General features: G+C 36.4%; 1 long non-coding RNA gene across 1 annotated transcript in view; it reads left to right on the forward strand.

Annotated features, from left to right (window-relative positions):
- Nucleotides 1-11,711: 11,711 nt before the first annotated feature.
- LOC144959441 (uncharacterized) overlaps nucleotides 11,712-17,159 on the forward strand; it is a 27,527-nt gene continuing 22,079 nt past the window's right edge. Inside the window, exon 1 of the long non-coding RNA XR_013642625.1 lies at nucleotides 11,712-11,844. This is a non-coding gene — a long non-coding RNA (uncharacterized LOC144959441). The remainder of the gene's footprint in view (nucleotides 11,845-17,159) is intronic.

The raw sequence follows: 17,159 nt of genomic DNA on the forward strand, positions 1-17,159 counted from the left end.
AATACACACAGTTTTGTGTGTTGGTCCGTTATACTTCCGGATGGCAATGTTATGAGCTTCTTAGCCAAGCGCATACTATCTATAGATAGTTCGAAGATGACGTCACTCAGGTCTTTGTTATTGTTTTTTGCCATCCGCGTTTATGAGTAATGCTCACTGAACTGTATTAACCTGACTATAAACGTTCATGGGTACACACAATTTTGTGTGTTGGTCCTTTTATACTTCCGGATGGCAATGTTGTGAGCTTCTGAGCCAAGCGCATACTATCTATAGTACCGTTTTGAAGGACTAGTTCACATTAGATAATGCCCACAACAACAACGTTATATCAAGCCCATAGTTCAGGTCAGTTTATGAGAACAGCCAATGTTAAGTGCTATGAATACAAATACGAATGCAAATGAAGTTTAAGTAGAATTTAACGTACGTGGTGTCCATTAAGTCTTTCCCTGTTTTCAAATCCTTCTTCTTCCAACAACACCAAAAAAAAAATAAGACATAAACAGAGGATGAGAGACGCATGCGCACAACCAACATGACGTCCTCTCTCTAATAACTTTTCCGCCGGTGACGTCACAGACTATGGGTGACGTCCAATCAAGGGACGCTACTCTTCCGCTAATCTCATTCCCTATTGGTAGATTTTCTCTTGTAGAAAAATCTTGGAAAGTAAATTGGAAAGTAAAGCGTTCGAACACTTTATTTTTTATTTACTTTCCACGATTTTTCTACAAGAGAAGACCTACCAATTTTCTCTGTCGTCTATATGGAATTTAGTAACGTATTTATGTCTTTATTGTCTTTTGGTGTTGGCTGAAGAAGGGTTTTGAGCCCGAAACGTTCCGTGTTTTGTTATTTTTGTTCTCTTTTGTAAGCTGTTATTCATTTCTGTTTATTATTTTTTGTAAATATCTATAATGGTTTAAGGAAGAATATGTCTTTGAAATCAGGGGACAATTTGATGGACACACTGTGTTATAGATGTGTATCTGTTAATTAGCTTTAACGTACTAGCGTCAATTAATTACCGTATGTGTTATTAATGTGCCTATTACTCTGTGGCAGAAGTAGGCTGATGAATCAACACTCATTTTGGGATATTAACCGATTTTGTAAGTGACAAGATTGTTTGATAAGATGGAATTGGCACCCCATCTCGTCTGCCTGGTATTTTAGATTGGAGTGTACCACCAGAAGGTTGGAGAAGGTGAGAAAGGGAAGAGTATTGATTGATACCGTCAGAAAGAGGCAGTTACGGTTTCTGGGACATGTGTGGAGAAGAGGCGGAAAAGAAAAGTTGGTAACATCTGGGATGATCGAAGGAAAGAGAGCTAGAGGAAGACAAAGAATGACTTATTTAAATAACCCAAGAATGGCCAAATGTGATTTTAAAAGCAACACAGATTTTATGCGCTCAAGAGCACAAGCCACGATGGATGATGATGGTACCACCAGATCGTATCCATTGTTAACTAGTGGCCTGAGACTAGAACCGACCAGGACTTATAGGTTGACGTCATTTGTTTAAAGTCTATGCAGCGTCTGGTGATTTGTCGTAAGTAGAGCTCAAAGAAACAGGTTATTTCATTGGTTTGACCTATTGAATACACTCACAATAGGCTTCAACAGTCATGACGTCATTTCCCTCGTAATGGCGCATCGTAACTTAGTAACTGGTTCTAAACTATCGGGACAATGGCGGACGCCCTAATGAAATAGTGAAATTCTCCGACGAGCAAAAACGTGTATCCAGAGGAGAAAAATATTATAAATCTGATCATGATTTGACTTTTATACATTCTGAACTCAAGACATTTGAAAAAGTTCTAGCCAGCATGACGAATAAAAAGTACCGGTTTTCTTTATTTTGAGAACCAAGCTGCTCGTTGCTGGGCGGACGTCACATCAGACTATTGAATCGTATTTGTTTGTCTTTTGACGTCATTTTTTGGTCAGTGTCTGGCGAGAAGTTTACGATGGCTACGACCAGATGCGGCTATAATGTATGACAGTGCAGCCATCGTTAAGTTATAGTCTGACACTGAAACCCAAAAAGACTGGTATTTTGACGTCATTATTTTTTTTTTGCACCGCCTAGTGAGTTGTCGTTAGTAGATCTCATGGAAACAAGTGGTCCTATTGGTTGAACTTTTGAATACAACTCACGATTTGTTTTCTTTTGTGGCCAAAGACTGGCATTTTGACGTCATTTTTTTGGTCACGGTCAGGCTATAACTTAACGATGGCTACGATGACACTCGCCTTTGATCGGAAAGTCATGGATTTGAGTCCCGCTCAGAGCGTCTCATAGGTGAATCCTTGGAAAAGGTTATTTACTCCCATTCCTCAATATACTCATGAATAAAAAGAATACCCCTGGCCGTAAACAGTTTTGTTTCTGTCCGAAAAAAATACGTTAGATCGACAAAAAGGCTTCATGTCTCGTTTTATATTTTAGATGTTGCTGTTGGACAGGGACCCATTGTAAAGCGCTTTGAGCACGTTTAGTGGATATTGCTCTATAAAAAAGCTTATTTAAATAAAATGAAAAGTGTAATATAAGTTTGAAACACACGACTCCTTCCGTCAACCCCGCCCCCCCCCCCCCCCCCCTCACAGCGGTTTATTTGTACGGTTAAATAAAAGGCCTAAAAAGGAAAGCGTGGCATAGCTAGCTGTATGTTCTTTGCTTCATTCCCAGAAAGGTATCGAGTTCAACTCCTCACCGTTCTTTGTGGCTTTTAGCAGGTGATTTTGAGGCGTGCACTATGGATGAAGCATTGGTTATTCCAACAACAACAATGTATTTCTATTGATGCTATGCGCTTAGCCAAAAACACTCACAACATTCACCAGCCGGAAATATCGTACCAAGGCATAAAACTATGTGTAACCTTGAACGTTTATAGATAGAACGAAGTTGACGTCACTCAGGTCTTTGTTGTCGATTTTTTTGCCATCCATGTTTATCAGTAATTCTCACTAAACTGTATTAAGTATTAACCAGATTATATTGATTGTTGATAAATAATATAGAATGGAGACGGATAAGAGGGGATTGTTGGTAAATAATATAGAATGGAGACAGATAAGAGGGGATTGTTGGTAAATAGTATAGAATGGAGACGGATAAGAGGGGATTGTTGATAAATAATATAGAATGGAGACGGATAAGAGGGGATTGTTGGTAAATAATATAGAATGGAGACGGATAAGAGGGGATTGTTGGTAAATAATATAGAATGGAGACGGATAAGAGGGGATTGTTGGTAAATAGTATAGAATGGAGACAGATAAGAGGGGATTGTTGGTAAATAGTACAGAATGGAGACGGATAAGAGGGGATTGTTGGTAAATAGTATAGAATGGAGACAGATAAGAGGGGATTGTTGGTAAATAATATAGAATGGAGACAGATAAGAGGAGATTGTTGGTAAATAATATAGAATGGGGACAGATAAGAGGGGATTGTTGATAAATAATATAGAATGGAGACGGATAAGAGGGGATTGTTGGTAAATAATATAGAATGGAGACAGATAAGAGGGGATTGTTGAAAAATAATATAGAATGGGGCCAGATCAGAAGGGATTGTTGATAAATAATATAGAATGGAGACAGATAAGAGGGGATTGTTGATAAATAATATAGAATGGAGACAGCTAAGAGGGGATTGTTGATAAATAATATAGAATGGAGACAGATAAGAGGGGATTGTTGATAAATAATATAGAATGGAGACATATAAGAGGGGATTGTTGATAAATAGAATTTAAGGGAAAGAGACTTGATAGAATGGAGACATATAAGATGGAATGAGAGAAGGGAACGGGGAAAAGTTTGATGTCAGGGTGATCGTCACACATACAATCAAACAAATCCTTGCAACAACTGATACTTGTCAAATGTCGCCTGCACACCCAAATATTATATTAAATGCCACCCAAGACGGGCCATCTGACACCTGTAATTCGATATATTATATTACCCACCGTTGTAATGTTGATTTAAGTGGGGGGGGGGGGGGGGGGGGGGGGGGGGGCGACATTAGAATTGTTCACTAATATTAGATTTTGGTTGAATGTTGTCATGTGACCATTTGTCTGCATAAAAATTTGCATGAGAACTTCATTTTCAGTTTTTTTTCTCTCCTCAAAATAGCATATTTTGTGACCCATGGTATGGTGTAAATCCATGCCCGTTTTTAGTTTCAGTGGAAAGGAATAACTGATTTCATGAAAGGATATCAAATCGTCTTTATAACTAAGTAATAATAATAATAATAATAATAATAATAATAATAATAATAATAATAATAATAATAATAATAATAATAATAATAATAATGAAATTTATTAATATTGCGCCCACTCCTCTATACAATAAAGCTCTAGGCGCATAAGTAAAGGCAAAAATATATCAATGAAAAGTAAAAACTCTCCTCTATCTTCAACAACCAATCACTTTGTTCTTAATTATGTCATGTGGTCACAATCCAATCAGAGAGCGAGAAGTCTGCATGAGGAGAGTTTTTCCCCAAACTAGTTTACTTTGACTTTATAATGCGTTTTTCTCAAAACTACAATTTTTGTCACTAAAAACCTACCTCCTCCCTCAATCTTCTTCAAACTTTCTACAAATGAGTGTTATACAAATACACAGGTCCTCTAGAAGCCGGATTTTTAAAACAAATTATTTTATGAGTAATTTGCAATTATGTAACCTTTTTCAAGGGGAATAATCGAGTAATAAGTTTGACCTTAATATTTAAAGATTCTAATTTTTTTTTAAATCGGGCTTTTAGAGTCTCTTTCTTTTCCTTTTGCATACCTGTCGCAAATATATTATGGCAATCGGTTGATAAACAAAAAAGGCTTTGCTTTTTAAATGTTTGTTATTTATTTTCCAATATGTCGTCATTTCCATAGCAACGGCTAACTTTCATCTTAAAAAGGTGTATAGGACGATTGTCATCTGTAGTTGGTAAGGAGAGGGTTAACTCACTCAACCCTAACACCGACTATATCCGTGGTTTTCCCGGATTACTTTTACCCCATGCCCATTTATGACGAGTGATATATGGTGTCAACAGCTCTAAGATGGAGATTTTTCCAGCATTAGCAACACAAAGAAGGTCATAAGGTAGTAGTTGTAGATGTAGTAGACGTAATAGTAGTGGTGGTTGTAGTGGTGTTAGTGGTAGTAGTGGTGGTGGTAGTAGTAGTAGTAGTAGTAGTAGTAGTAGTAGTTGTACTGGTGGTAGCAGTTGTGGTAGTAGTTGTAGCGGCAATAATATTACTCTTGCTGTAAGAATATTCCATGGTGATATAAATCTTATGTAAACAAATCTCATTGTACAGTGTAAAAAATCATTGTCGTCATGTCATATCTTATGTTGATCAATAAGACGTGAATTATTTGAGTTGTACCAAGGTCTAAAAATCTATTAAATAACTAAACTATTAATTATATCTTTAAATGATTTTACATAATTATTACCACCATTATAATTATCATTATTTTTATTATTATCATTATTATTATTATTATTATTATTATTATTATTATTATTATTATTATTATTATTATTATTATTATTATTATTATTATTATTATTATTATTATCATTATTATTATTATTATTATTATTATTATTATTATTATTATTATTATTATTATTATTGTCATTTTTATTATTATTGTTATTATTATTATTATTATTATTATTATTATTATTATTATTATTATTATTATTATTATTATTATTATTATTACTGTTATTATCATTATTATTTTCGTTGTTTGTCTTGCTTTATTATTGATTTTACTTATTTGATTTGTTGATGAACATATATTCTTGTATGAGTTACATTGGCAATTGCCTAAAATACACGTTTTTGAACTTTGAATATAATCATTTTTAAATAGGGCGCTTTCGGTATTGAGATGTGGCAGATAGATAAGGTCCGTAAAGATTATATATAAGAAAATGCTTTTAAGTCGCCTAGCAACAATTTTTTCAAATATTTTAGACAGAAGAATAAATTGTAAATGGGAAAAACATGTTTCAGCACTTCAGGGTATAGATTTGCTTTTTTTTTAGGAAAGGGATCACAATTGCATGCGTAAAAGAATGTGGTAGAATTCCTGTAGACAGAGATTCGTTTATGATTGAAGTAAAACAGAGTAAAAGGATGTCGATTTATATAATATGAAAAATGAGTAACTATTTTGGTATTGGGTCAAGCATTTCTTTGGAGATGACGATTTGATTATTCCTATGACATCATCCTCCGTAACAGCAGTCAATAAAGAAAACAAGACATTGTATTGAAATGTCTTAAAATCGGGTGTTCCGTATGAATTGCTATCTAGTTTCTTTCTAATTTAAGTTATCTTTTCCCGAAAGATATTTCCGAATAGTTCAGGAATCTCCCCCGCTGGAACCGACGTAGGATATGTGGATTAGGAATTTGTGTAGACTATCCGGGCAATGAGGTGAGGATGGAGAATAACGCCTTTGAAGTGCGACTGTCGTTGATCAAGGCGTTGGAATAAGACGACTTTGCTTCTTTGATCTTATCTTTTACGTTTTTGTTTTGATTTTGATAAATTTCTTTGTGGACTGTCAAGAATGATTTTAGACATTTTTTTCAGCACGACGGCGCTCAGTTTTTACCTTTTAAATATCTCTGTTCATCCATGGAACAGATTTTCTATTTGTGACGATGTGCGTCTTAATGGGGACAAGATTGTTATAGAGATTTCTCAGCTTAGTGTTGTAAGAACTGATCTTGTCTTTGTTGACTATGCATTTTGGAATTATATTTATTAGCTATTTGCTGAAAATTTCAACGTCTATTCATCTCTTGATACGATTGTTCTTTTTTTTTTTGTTTGAATTTTACTGCATCCACATCGAAAATGATGGCAGAATGGTCAGAGATACATTTGTCTGTTACATGTATTTTGTTGAGTGAAGTAGTTTGGTCAGTTACAATCCAATCTAAAGTGTGACCTTTCTTGTGAGTGGGAGAATTAATGTGTTGAACGAGTTTGTGAATATTCATTGTCGAATTTATACTTTCACTAAGATAGGAACCAGATTTTACATCAGACTTTTCTTCTCCATCAGACCCATCAGACATTTAAGTAAAAATGCGATAATCACGTCATCTTCCTGTTTCCTATATTATGTCAACACCCCAATGTTGCTTGAATGTCAACCTGTTAGGGACCCAAGAGGTACATTCCTCCCATCAAATCCAAGCATCAGTTAGAAGATACCAAATTTAGATACCAAAGGGCAAGAGCTCAGCTAACCGCTGGTTCGGATAAGTAAATAAGTTATATTATGGTTTATTTAAAAGCAATCTGGAGCATTTATATAGCGCATAATCCACTAAACATGCGCAAAGCGCCTTACAAGGAGTTTCTAGCCAACAGCCACACTTAACATGTATGACGAGACATGACGCCTGTTAGGCGATATTACATTTTATTTACGCAAGAGACAACGCTGTGAACTACCAGGTACTCATTTTACACCTGAGTATGGTAAGAAACTGTGAGTAAAGAGACTTTCTTCCAATGACACAATTATGCGCCGCCCAAAGTGAAACTCGTACCCTGGACCTTCCGATCAGAAGGCGAGTGTCATATCACGAGACAACATGGTCGAACATCTAAATCATTAGCTCCGAGTCATCGATCATGTGTGAAAAAAGCAAGGGCCGCTTTTAACATTTTGAAAACTTTTGAAAATCTAACATTATTACAACTTGCACAAAAGTCCGTGTGTTAAATACAATGTTAAAGCAGTTGTGATGTACGGCTCGGAAACATGGAGGAGGACCAAAACATTTATAAATAAAGTCTAAACCTTGAAATAATGTTCTGCGAAAGATTTTGAAAATAATTTGGCCAGAAAAAATTTGCAGCATCGAATCTGTGACAGAAAAATAACTGACAGCCAAGTGAAAAAGAAATATTAAAGAGAAAATGGACATGGGTCGGTCACACTCTTATAAAACCGACAACAAGCATCACTTGGCAAGCCATGACCTGGAATCCACAGGGCAAACGAAAGAAGGGCCGACCAAAGATCACACCCGGTGAAGGGAAGTAGAAGCAGATACTCAGCGTTCGGGACAAAGGTGGAGAGGTTGGAAGCGATGGCACAGGACAGAAATAAGTGGAGCTTTGTTGATGGCCTGTGCTTCTGGAGGGGAATAAGGCCAAAAGTAAAGAGAAAATCTGCCGCCCGCGGTCGACTGGTAGGAGCGGAGGTGATTTTGGCCACACACGGTCCTATTTCGCCAGACAGTGATTACACCGGCAGATAGACGGAACGTCTATGGCATTTTTTTTAGAGTTAACTATGCACCGCTCAGAAATGGACTCGAATCCAGGACCCTCCAATACGGAGGCTAGTGTCATAACACTAGACCACATCGCCGCACGAAAAAACATCAAAGCCTGACAACGACCAAAATGATGCTGCCACTACAACAACAACAACAACAACAACAACAACTACTACTACTACTACTACTACTACTACTACTACTACTACTACTACTACTACTACTACTACTACTACAACAACTACTACTACTACTACTACTACTATTACTACTACTACTACACCTGTTACTACCACTACTACTACTATTACTACTACTACTACTACTACTACTACTACTACTACTACTACTACTACTACTACTACTACTACTACTACCACTACTACTACTACTGCTAATAATAAAAATAACAATAATAAAAATAATAATAATTTTGATAATAATAATAATGATAATAATAATAATAATAATAATAATAATAATAATAATAATAATAATAATAATAAAGATAATAATAATAATAATAATAATAATAATAATAATAATAATAATAATAATAATAATAATAATAATAATAATAATAATAATAATAATAATAATAATAATAATATTACTCTCATCTTCATTCGGATTTCTGTTATTTATATTCTCATTAAGACAACGTTGGAAATGTCAAACTGTGAGCAATTGCATGGATGAAGTGGAAAATTGAGCTCACCTTTATCTTACAGTCTGTGTGTTGCAATCGTGGTAATTATACTTTTTTCTTTGTTTTTCAACCAACGTTGTCAACCTGGTATTGTCTCTGGCGCTTTAACGTACATTTCTAGTTTAAATTTAACCACTTAACTACCGGAGTCTGGAAAAGCTTGTCTTTAAAAAGTTGATCAGAAAAGTCGTCCTTGAAATCTTGATCGATTTAAATGACTATGACTATGACTCAGGTTTGATAGCTTCTGCCAAGAGGAGGTTGATTGAAATTGATCGGTATTTAAATGACGACTCTTCAGGCTCTATTAAAAATACGAGTTTATCCAGAGTCGGCAGTGAAAGAGTTAAAAGATTGAATTAAGTTAAAATCTGTCACAGAGGAGTTGGAATGTAATATAGCTTCATAAACTGTAACAAAAAGTAAATAAAATTCATCATCATCATCATCATTGCCTTTTTCACCCTGGGTCAGGGTATAGGCCACAGACAAACAGTTTCCATCCTTCTCTACCCTGAGCTAACTTTTTTATCTCATTCCAGGTCTTACCACTTCTCTGTATATCAGCTTCTTTAATTCTTCTCCATGTTCCTCGTGGCCTTCCCCTTGATCCTCTGCCCTGAGGGTTCCAGTCCAATACTTTCTTTGTTATAGTGGAGTCATTCTTTCTAAGGGTGTGTCCAATCCACCTCCATCGTCTTCTTCTTATTATATGCCCATTTGTCTTCCTTGAATGAAATAAATTCTATATTGGATGTCCCCATGTACTAAATTGTATATTGGTTTTACACAATGTAAAAAAATCGTAAAATTGTTCTCCGCAATGTAATAAATTATATAATGGTTCTCCAACGTGTAATAAAGTGTGTATTGAATTTCCACCATTTAATAAATTGTATATTGATTCTCTACCACATAATAAACTGCATTTTGTTTCTCCATCATAGAATAAATTGTATATTGTTTTTCCGTCATGTAAAAAATTGTATATGCATTGTCCACCACAATTAAATTATATATTGTTCATCCAGCATGTAATAAACTGTATATTGATTCTCCACATTGTAATAACTTGCATGTTGATTCTCCACCATATAATAAATTGCATAGATTCTTCACCAAGTAATAAATTGTATTGATTTCCCACCAATAAATATATTGTATATTTTGTCCATCACATATTAAATTTTATATTGATTCTTTATCATGGAACACATTGTAAATTGATTATCCACTATGGAATATATAGTCCATTGATTTTCCACCAATTAATAAATTTTATATTGAATATCCACCATGAAAGAAATTGTATAATGGTTCTCCACAATGTAATAAATTGTACATTGATTCTCCATCAAGTAATAAATTGTAAATTAATTCTCCACCATGTAATAAATTTTATATTGATTCTCCACCATGTAATAAATTGTATATTTAAATTCTACCATAACGTTAAAAAATTTGAGCCAATTATGCTCTTTATGTTCAAAATTCAAGTTCCAACAGGTAGTTCATCCCGACATAATGCCGTTTTGATACGATGGAGCTCTCTCTCTCTCTCTCTCTCTCTCTCTCTCTCTCTCTCTCTCTCTCTCTCTCTCACCCACTCTCTCCCTCTCTCACCCTCTCTCCCGATTTAACTCTCTCTTGCACTGTCTCTCACGCTCTCTCAACTCTCAATCTTTTTTTCACTCTCTTCTACTATTGTCTCTATCACTATCTCTCTCACTATGACCTCTCTCCCTATTTCTCACCCTCCCCCTATCTCTATCTCTCTCTCTCTCTCTCTTTCTCTCTTTATCTCTTTATCTCTCAGCCAGACGGTTGGTGTCGTATCAGTCGAATCCCGGGTTTGGGCCTCTGACACAATGATATTTTTATTCTCTGTTTTCATATGGCATTGTTCCTTACCTTTTATTTCTCTCAGTTTCAAGTTTGGCATTTTTAATAAAAAAATTTAATTTAAAATTTCAAAACGCTGTTTGGTAGGTACGAATTCAGTTTGGCTTAATTTTAACTATTAAAAATCTAACGAAATAGCCACTAATGTTCATCAATTTTTTATTATTTTTTAAATTATTATTTCTTTGATTGGCACTTCGGCAATAAGTTTTCGTCAGTAAAAGTTTTAAGGCCCTTTTCAAAGGCATCGTTCAAAATTCACGATACAATTTGTATAAATGATGATGAAGATGATGATGATGATGATGATGATGATGATGATGATGATGATGATGATGATGATGATGATGAGCTTTGCAATGTATGCAATGATGTACAATTTGAAATGTTGTAAAGCCATTTGGAGACATTAAGTATGACATTTCATGTTTTACCATGAACAAAACGCGTATTTTGAATTTTGGCCAGACATCGCGTCTTTCATAATATATCGATGATTAAAATGACATTTATCTTGGAAATACTCACATATTCTCGGAAGTCCCAGGTTTGAGATTTTTTTACAAGATGAGGGTCATTTTAATCAATCTCTATTTTTGATGACCCTTTTCTGGCTAAAATTTTTAATGCTTGTTTTTTCAAGAGTTGGATACAGCTTGAGTCATCATATCGCCATGACTGAATGGTATAAGTAGAAGGGACTTGTCTCTATTAATACAAACGATCCCCTAGCAGAAAGAATTCGTCTACTCTCCTGTTTCTAGAGATACTTTTATCGGAGACAAGATAAAAAAGAAGATACCAAGATGCAGATGCTTTTAGCGTTTGGAATCCTGCTGGTTTTCACAGCTCTTCTTGGCCACGGTGAGAGAATCTATTCTATTCTTTCATATATTATTTAATATTAATTTATTCATTTATAGGTTATATGCGGCATTGAGTACATGCATTATAGAAACTCGTTTTTCTCGTTTAAGTAAATGATAGGAAAGAAAAGTCGTGACGTCAAACTCGCTAATCTTTTGGTTCCTAAATCTTGGTAGTGTCTATGAAACCAGTCCTTCGGAGGACTAATAATGAATAGATTACATATGAAGGCCACAGGAGAAAATCGATCAAAGTCAGAAAGACACTTACTGTTCTAATGTCACAATAATTTGGTTTTAAAATCACCCAAGAGCTTGTTTTTACATGCATCTGACTTGTGGTCAAAATATATACGTTTAGTAATTCACATTCAGTTCAATTCATATTATCATGTGGCGTTTTCAAATGGGTTTCCAAACTTTAATTTTGATTTTCTCAAAAGTTGAAAAATGTGACTTTGATCGTTTTTCCCCTGTGATCTTCATATTGAAACATAAGGTGGCATAACTATTTTAGTATTAGGATGTAAAGGCAGATTCTTCGGAGTAGGGACGTACAAGAGAGAGGATGGATGATCTTTATTGGCGACCAGCATATATTCAGACTAGAAAACAAGACACAATCACTCTGACACTAGAAGTCAATTACACAAAGTATGTATTCAATGCCACGGATCCGATTTAACACTTCCAGGGAAATAGGAACCAGATTTTTGACAGCACACTTTTCATCCCTATTGAAGTAGAAATAAAAGACCAGTAAATATCGCTTTTCCATGAATTTGATATACTCAATGAACACGAATACAATACTTTAGTCAGACCCTCATTGGGATTTACGTGCACACTGTGGGATCCTTATCAGCAAGGACACATTACTTGCGCGAGCCATAATACGTTACTGAAACCCTGAAATTGTTGCAAGTGAAAAAATTGGAGAGTAGGCGGAATGAGAAAGCCTCCAACTTCTGTACAGAACAGTACATTCCATCAAAACAGCAGTAACTCTACCACAATATTTTTAAAAATTACACTGTACATTCACAAGGAATTATCATAGCAGTAATTTGACAATTCCAACACACAGAATCAAAACACATTATAAAAACAGTTTCTTCCCAAGAACCATCAAGGAATGGAACACTCTCGAACAAGAAATCCTAGATATTACCAAACAACTACAAATTTGGTCAACTATAAACATTTATTTTTCAACGCAATAACACAATAATGGAGAAATTCACCACATAATTGTATGAAATCTGCAGTGATGGGTAATCCCCCTTTTGCAGATAAAGACCTTGAACTTGAACTTGAATTTGCGATTCTCCGTTTCACCCAACATAAGCCAGGATCAAGTCTGACTTGAGGTTTTTTTATATAGCGCAATATCCACGTTATGCGCTTTACAAGGGGTCCCTAACCAACAGCATTTAACATGTAGAACGAGACATGACGCCTGTCAGGCGATATTACAATTTTTTTCCCGACAGAGACAACGCTATTAATAGACAGGTACTCATTTTACACCTGAGTACGGTGAAAGAACTTAAGTAAAGAGCCTTTTACAAGCACTTAGCTATGCGTCGAGCGAGTCTCGAACTCAGGACCTTCCGATCCGAAAGCGAGTGTCATACCACTAGACCACATAGCCGATTTATAGGCCTATTGTGTGCTGTTATGCGGTTTTGTGACATCCGAAGGTCTTGGGTTCGAGCCTCGCTCGGCGCATAGTTGAGTACTTGGAAAAGACTCTTTACTCACATTCTCTCACCGTACGCAGGTGTAAAATGAGTCCCTGACCGTTAACAGCGTTGTATCTGTCCCCCAAAAAATGTAACATCGCCTAATAGGCGTCATGTCCTAAATGTTAAGTGTTGCTGTTGGTCAGTCCTCATCCCGTAGTGGGTTGGACCACCGATGAAACTTTTCCACCCTCTTCTGCCGTTGGCCAGTCCTCATCCCACAGTGGGTATGGACCACCGATGAGACTTTTCCACCCTGTTCTGTCGTTGGCCAGTCCTCATCCCACTGTGGGTATGTACCACCGATGAGACTTTTCCATCCTCTTCTGTCGTTGGCCAGTCCTCATCCCACAGTGGGTATGGACCACCGATGAAACTTTTCCATCTTGTTCTGTCGTTGGCCAGTCTTCATCCCGTAGTGGGTATGGACCACCGATGAAACTTTTCCACCCTCTTCTGTCGTTGGCCAGTCCTCACCCCACAGTGGGTATGTACCACCGATGAGACTTTTCCATCCTCTTCTGTCGTTGACCACCAGTCTTCCCATCTCCTGCCAGGGCATCCCAGACCTCTACAACTCTACCAGAAGGTCTCTCCTCCAGATTGACCTTGGTCTTCTTTTTTTCCCTCTCTCTCTGGATGTATTACATTTTAAGGCTGTCCTTGTGTGATATTGTCCTTTGGTGTCCTCAATGTGTGTGTCCTATCCATCTCCATTTTCTTTTGTTTAATTGGATTCAATAGTCTGACGTCACGTCCGCCCAGCAACGAGCAGCTTGGTTCTAAACAAAGAAAATCGATACTTCTTATTCTTCATGCTGGCTCGCTAAAACTTTTTCACATGTTATGTGATCAGAATGTATAAACGGCAAAACATGATCAGATATATAATGGGTTTTTTCTCCTCTGGATAGACTTTTATGCTGGTCGGGGAAGTATTTCAGAAGGGCGACCGCCATTGTTCCGATAGTTTAGAACCAGTTAGTAAGTTACTCTGCGCCATTATGAGGGAAGTGACGTCACGACTGTTAAAGCCTATTGCCTTTGAACGACTTCTTGTCCTGCTCTTCTCCACACTTCTTCGTTTCAAATTTTGTCAGTCCATTTACATTTAGAAACAACAACCGAAGAATTGATTTCAACAACACAAGGAAACACCCAACTGCCTTAGCACCTTAACACACATGATGACATTATGAAGCTAAGAACACTTGCGCTAGACAAGAGATTTATGGAGGCAGATTACTAACTGGATAATAGAAACGGACTGACAAAATCGAAGTGATGCACACATTCACGGCAAGCGTCCATAGCGACTTCGCAGCCATATTTATTTATTTTATCTTCAAGATTTTGAGAAGACATCTATTGACAAATGTGTGAAGGTGTTGGACGATGGATTTCGTAAAAAAAAATTCTTGGCGATGGAGGCTCGAACCCGCGAACGTACTGGTACGACAACTCCGCCTGGCCGGGGAGACCACGGCTCTACTGTCGCGGGTTCGAGGCCCCATCGACGCGAAATTTTTTTCTCTATTTGTCTTCCGGCACGTGCCTACTCATTTCTATTTATTATCAACAGAAGTGCTGCTCCACCCACTTGTTGAAAGCGTTTTGAGCACGTTTAGTGGATATTGCGCTATATAAAAGCTCAATTATGCCTTTTTGAATCGATCGATCACAATTCGCTTTCTTTAGACGACGGTTAAGAAAATTGTATCCATCTGATCAATCTTGCATTCAATAATATTGACATAAACATACCCCTGCATAGTTTTTTTCCCCTTTATAAACTGTTTGATTCGTGATTGAGCTCCCGAAAAGGGAATGCTCACGTCATTAATCTAAGGGAGACAATCCATGTTTTACTCTTTTGTGTATAGGCTGAAGAGTATTCGTAATGATTATGCCCCTTGCATACTTTGCAATAAAGAAGCAATGTAATCCTTATGGAATTCTCTATATTTTTTTGCATTGATTTACTTTGACAACAAAAAAAAGCAAAAAAAAAAAAATTCTTTTCTAGTTCTGTCACTTTAAAAATCAGAGTAAAACGCATCTAGTCCTTCCGAGTCAATAACATTTAAATTAGAATTTTAAATTGAGCTTTTATATAGTGCAATATCCACTAAATGTTTTCAAAGCACTTTAAAAGGAGTCCCTGGCTGTTTATAGTCGGGTTAAAACAGTTTCGTGAGCATTACTCATAAACGCGGATGGCAAAAAACAATAACAAAGACCTGAGTGACGTCATCTTCGAACTATCTATAGATTGTTCGAAGATGACGTCACTCAGGCCTTTGTTATTGTTTTTGCCATCCGCGTTTGTGAGTTGTTCTCACTACACTGTATTAACCAGACTATAAAAGTTCATGGTTACACAGAGTTTGTGTTTTGGTCCGTTATACTTCCGGATGGCAATGTTGTGAACTCCTTGGCCAAGCGCATTCTATCTATAGATAGTATGCAGATGAAGTCACTCATGTCTTTGTTATTGTTTTTTGCCATCCGCGTTTATGAGTAATGCTCACTGAACTGTATTAACCTGACTATAAACGTTCATGGATACACACAGTTGTGTGTGTTGGTCCGTTATACTTCCGGATGGGAATGTTATGAGCTTCTTAGCCAAGCGCATACTATCTATAAGTTAACGATGGCTACGGTCCAGGCATGTAGGCCAAATGGAGCGGAACTAAGCATGTACTTACACTGACAGAAGGACGTATATGTAAATTCACCACCACTAACCTGTCTTATGTCCGGATTTTTTAAAAATGTTCCAAAAAGTGCGTTTTGTTTGAATTGTTGGATAGCGTATGGCCAACAGCAACACGTAGGACGAAATAATCAAGCCAGTGAGGCGATATTACATTTCTTTTTCCAACTAAGAAATACTGCAGTGCCCTCCGTAGTAAAGTCACAACAAGATCTTGACAGCCTCAAAACTCTGGCCCAGGACCGTGACCAATGGAAACAATTAACAACATGGATGGAGAGAGCAGCTATACTTATCGACCATGACTGAATCACACAATTCTCAGAAAGCGAGACTTACTACTACTACTACTATTATTATTACTACTACTATGCTACTACTACTACTACTACTACTACTACTACTACTACTACTACTACTACTACTACTTACTATACTACTACTACTACTATACTACTACTACTACTACTACTACTACTACTACTACTACTACTACTACTACTACTACTACTACTACTACTACTACTACTACTACTACTACTACTACTACTACTACTACTACTACTACTCCACTACTACAACAACTACTTCTACTACTACTACTACTACTACTACTACTACTACTACTACTACTACTACTACTACTACTACTACTACTACTACTACTACTACTACCACTACTACAACAACAACTACTACTACTACTACTACTACTACTACTACTACTACTACTACTACTACTACTATTACTACTACTATTACTACTACTACTACTACTACTACTACTACTACTACTACTACTACTACTACTACTACTACCACCACTACTACTACTTCTACTACTACAAC

The sequence above is a fragment of the Berghia stephanieae genome, chromosome 14, assembly GCF_034508935.2.
Source record: "Berghia stephanieae isolate SIO BIC M18660-M18661 chromosome 14, UCSD_Bste_1.3, whole genome shotgun sequence".
NCBI lineage: Eukaryota > Metazoa > Mollusca > Gastropoda > Nudibranchia > Aeolidiidae > Berghia > Berghia stephanieae.